The sequence below is a fragment of the Arvicola amphibius genome, chromosome 6 (assembly GCF_903992535.2).
Source record: "Arvicola amphibius chromosome 6, mArvAmp1.2, whole genome shotgun sequence".
NCBI lineage: Eukaryota > Metazoa > Chordata > Mammalia > Rodentia > Cricetidae > Arvicola > Arvicola amphibius.
Window position 1 is genome coordinate 123,419,380 of NC_052052.2, and position 5,000 is coordinate 123,424,379.

General features: G+C 42.2%; 2 non-coding genes across 2 annotated transcripts; both read right to left on the reverse strand.

Annotated features, from left to right (window-relative positions):
- Positions 1-1,180: 1,180 nt before the first annotated feature.
- Positions 1,181-1,252, reverse strand: Trnam-cau. Its single transcript has one exon. It is a non-coding gene; the product is annotated as a tRNA-Met (tRNA).
- A 2,147-nt stretch (positions 1,253-3,399) lies between these two features.
- Positions 3,400-3,471, reverse strand: Trnaq-cug. The gene has a single exon. It is a non-coding gene; the product is annotated as a tRNA-Gln (tRNA).
- Between the last annotated feature and the right edge of the window lie 1,529 nt (positions 3,472-5,000).

Sequence of the window (5,000 nt, forward strand, 5' to 3'; positions counted from 1 at the left end):
TGGGAATAGAGGTGTGGGCCACCACTACCCCAAGAGAGACCTTGTCTTTAAAGAAAAAAATATTAGAGGTATGAATTACATAGAATTGTGACACTCAGAGTCAGGAGAAAAGTAGTGGATTCCCGTGTGTGTGTGTGTGTGTGTGTGTGATATATATATATATATATATATATATATATATATATGTATGTATATATATAGTATATACCCACATATATATTAGAATGGTGTTACAGGTTTATAATTCCAGCTATTTGAGAGACTGACAAGGAAGATTTCAAGTTCAAGGCTTGTCTGGACTACAGAGTGAGTTCAAGCTTACCATAGGCAACTTAGTGAATTTTGTCTCAAGATAAAGCAAAACCAGGACTGGAGAGATAGTTCAGTGGCACAGCGTCTGCTCAGCAAGCACAGTGCTTTAGGTTCCGTTTCCAAGACCACAAAACACAGTGGTCACTCGTAAGACTAGAGCTGTTGACAAAGGTCATTAGAGAAGCTGTGCGAACATTTTCATGATGTCATTTCAAATGGGGAAGTCATTCTTAAGTCTTGAGTTCCCTCTTGGGAACAGGATTCAGAGTTTACTTTCACAGATTGTTTTCAGTGCAGAAGAATCTGTTTTCCTTAACCTAATATGGACCACGAGTGTCCCTTACACCCCTCCTCCCTCCTCCTACACTCCCATTCAGTTGTCCCTGCATCCCCACTCCGGTCTCTCTTCTGTGTGTCTTGTTTTCTTCCTTCTGTCCATCCGTTCTGCACACGACCTCCCAACCCCCCTCTGCTTTCTGTCTTCCCTCATCCTCCCCTTATAACGCTCCACGGAATTCCCTTCGTCTTTTCTTCTCTCCCTCTAAAAGGCAAGCCAAAATCTCATTACCAGGTTTATGCCCTGTACACACATGGAGACGTGTATGATCCAGGTCTTCTAGAAGTTCTTTCTCTCCACGTGTTGCCTTACACTTATTCTATTAAAAAATTAGAACTAGGAGACAGAGGCAGGGTTGTCTTGAGGTCAAGGCAAGCCTTGACTACAACGCACAACTCACGGCTTCCTCAAAACAAACATCAAATAGCTGGAGGATCAGCTGACTCAGAGAATTTATCATGATAAAGAGCCATGAGAAGGGCATCCAGTTGTCTACAACCAAAATTCTTTTGTTGCGAGAAAATAATCACATAGCAGAGGATGGTTTCGATCCATCGACCTCTGGGTTATGGGCCCAGCACGCTTCCGCTGCGCCACTCTGCTCCTGCAGAGAAGTGCTCCGAAGATAGTATATAGTTTCATCAAGTTAGGAATAATTTATTCTGTGTCCTTAGTGCTCTCTTTTCCACTGTCTCTCCTTCGCACTTAGGCTTTGTGATCCAGATCTAACCAAGATTGCCAAATGGATTTTCCTGAGACGGAAATCAAGAGCTCAAAGACTGGATCAAGAACTACTTCCCTGTTTTTTTGTTTTGTTTTGTTTTGGTTTGGTTTTTTTTTTGGGGGGGGGGTTGTGGGTTTTTTTTTTTTGTTGTTGTGGTTGTTGTTGTTACCGGCGGATGTCGGCTCTCCAGAGGAAGAATCCTGCCAAGTCTTCCAAATTTTTTAACAGTCGCGTCCTTAACCACCAAAGCTGCCTCGTCTGGTCTACCTCCTCCCCGTAAAGATCCCATTTCCCTCCGTCTTCCAGGCGCCTATTCCCATCAATTGGACAAATTTACAACATGTCCAAGCTTCAGCTGAGTTTGAAGCTCAGGGCTGTAATCTAAGCACCAGCACTCAGTGGTTGAGGCAGGAGGATTGCATTGAGTTCCAAGTCAGAGTAGTTTACAAAGACTCTAAGCAAAAGGGAAACAAATATTTAAATAAATACATAATGAATAATGAGATTCATGTCACCATTAAATGTTTAAAACACTGTATTTTAAAAATGCCTATCATGCAAAAGAAAATAAACGCTATACTAATGATTTATTTATTTATTTTTGCCATTCTGAGAATTTAAATCTTTTAGTTTTTTAGTCAGATGGAAGCAAAAAGTGTTTCCTTGTAGACCTTCCATCTGGGACTTCCTTATATCTCAAACAGGTTAGATAGTATTCTAGATCTCTGTAAGAGGGTGGGTGATTCCCTGAGCTTCTTGGAGGGAAGGACTCAATCCCAGCACCACAAAACAGGTTAAATTTGGTAAAGAAGGATAAGCCTTAGGGTGAGGTTTTTATTTAGAATAGGTCACGTTTCTTTTTCTTTTTTATTAATCCCAGAATTTCCCCCAAACTTCTGAATGTTTTGAATCTAGTTAGGTATGATTCTGTAAAGTCAGAGGCTCAAATGGACTAGTAGTCCATCCCTTTAATTACTCAGTCACAACTACACAAATTACTGTTGTGTTTAAATAAAATAGCTGTCATTAAGTGTAGATCTCCCTGCTAGAGTTTTTGTTTGTTGTCTTTCGAGACAGGGTTTCTCTTTAACTTTGGGTCCTGTCCCGGAACTAGCTCTTTTAGTCCAGGCTAGCCTCAAGCTCACAGAAATCTGCCTCCCTCTGTCTCCTCTGTCTCCTGAGTGCTGGAGTGCTGGTAAGGCGTTCACCACCACCCGGCCTTTTTGTTTGTTTGTTTGTCCCTTTCAAGGTTTAACCAGAAGCTAGACTGTTCAGAGCCAGTTTTTTCTACCTCTTGTTTTTTTAGATGACTTTGGGTTTAGTGCAGGACCAGACTCCTTACTTTGTTGATCCGCTAAAACTCCTTACTTTGTTGATCGCTATCTAGCCAACCGAGGCAGCCCAAGACTGCTATCTCAGACTGTCTCTTAGGATCGAGCCAGATAATGTGTTCAATAGCAGGTGAACGCACAAAGAAAATGCGGTGCAGAAGCACTGTGAAATTTAATTTCTATAATAAATAAATATGAAGTCATACCCATTATAGGGAAATGGATGAAACTGCAGATATTTTAAGTGAAAGAAACCAGACTCAGAACAACAACAATAAAACAATCTGGTTTTAAGTGTGCACACATGTTTATATATATACGTGTGTGTGTGTGTGTGTGTGTGTGTGTGTTATGTCATCAAAGCAGAAAGGGAGACCCTCAGAAAAAGAAATCTGTAAGAGAATACATGGCATGGAAGAAGCAGGGTTTGGGGCGGGTGAGGTAAGCAAAGGGCAGGACGGATGAGGAAGAACAAAGTAGAATAACATCTGTATAAAAAATGATATAATGAAGCGGATTATTTCTAATGCTAACTTTAAAAATTAATGAGACCCTCTAATTGTGTTTGTGCGCGGGGGTGGGGTAGAAGCAGTGGAGGACAACAGGCAGAAGCAGTCCGTTGTGAATATATAAGATTTAGAGTTTGGATTATTTGGAGGATTTAAAGAATCTGCTCTGCCAAGGAAAAACAAAGTAGGTTCCACCGAGATTTGAACTCGGATCGCTGGATTCAGAGTCCAGAGTGCTAACCATTACACCATGGAACCCCACACTCAAGGACTCTGGACTGCTAAATGATGAGGTATAGTTCCATTGCAGACTTCGGATTGCTACAGTAAAAAGAATCTAATCTAATCTTCCATTTGAGGTTTTACTATCCGTCGCTGCAGCACACCTTCCTTCTCAGTTGTGCTCGCGTCTATTCCTGCAACGTGGAAGCGAAAGTCGCTCTGGGCATACGGTAAGGCTGATCTGGGTCCTCAGTCTCCAACGTCCCCAGCCTTCTTCCACTGCTTTGAGGACCCAGCAGGGAACGGATGTTGTCATCCTCGAACCTGAGGCTGCGCAGTCGCCTTTGAGGACTCGGGAGTCTTTGTACTGTCAAAGGAACAAGAGTGAAAGTTAATTTCCGTCGAGTTCGATTTGTGGCCGACTTCTTAGGGGACGGGGAGGTTCCAGATCCAAGGAAGGCTCAGTCACCTCTTGACAAGCTAAGACACAAGGAAAGTTAATATTCAGGGAGGGTGTGGTGGCGCACGCCTGTAATCCTGCACGCAGGAGAATTGCGGCTAGTTCAAGATCAGCAAGAGCTAGAAAAAGTTTGAGTCCAAGTTTGTGTATCTATATCTCGCTGAGGAAGCTTTGACTTTCTCTTCTGGCATTTAACTGTTTTAATGTTCACGTTCTACTGGGACTAGGGGAGCATCCTATTATGTTTGTTTGGTATTCTCTTTTGGAAAAACCCACTGAAATATTTTGCCTCTTTTCCTTTTTCATGGTCATTCTGTCCTCTTATCAATTAACTTACTTATATCTCTGTGCCCGCTTGTCTAGCTCTGGATCTATATTCGGGATCTACGTTTTGTTCGGCATATGCAGTGCAACAATTCTCTGGCTCTTCTGCTCTCACTCATGGCGTCGTTAACAGTGAGAAAAACTACTAACGCTGATGAAGCGTTGGTATCGTATTTGCCTGGACGTAGTGACTGGTTTCTTTCTGCATTGGAAATTGTTGTATACACAATCTCCATAGAGTGTACCTAGATTGTTGTTCAGAGGCAATACTGTCCTACGTTTCTTCATTCCATGTGCATTTCACCTGGGTTTGTTTTTGATGCGATTAATATATTTCCATGTTGATGGCCAGTTGAAACACTCATTTATGAACTTCACTTATTGGAATTCCTAGTGCGAAGCAGAGTCACGTTTGTTTTTAATCAAGTGACTGCTTGAGTAGTTCCACTTGGGGTGTGCTTATTTTCCCCTAATCTGTGAATGTCCCTGAGCAGGAGCCGTACGTTGTCGGCTGTGGTTTTCCACTCCGAGAGCTATTCTTTCTGTTCATTAAGTTTTATTTGCATTTACCAACACTTCTCTGGCGACTTCAGATGTTAGAGAACTTGGTCAGGTCTTCGAGCACACTTGCATCTCAGTAGGCTACAATGTTGCCTTTAGGTTTGGGTGCCTAAAATGAACCTGGGCCATTAACGCAACTTTGTTGTTGGTTCTCTCTGCTTGTTCTTAGCTTGCAAAGCGCTTGCTAAACTCGGCACTATTTAAACCTAGATTCCTGTTA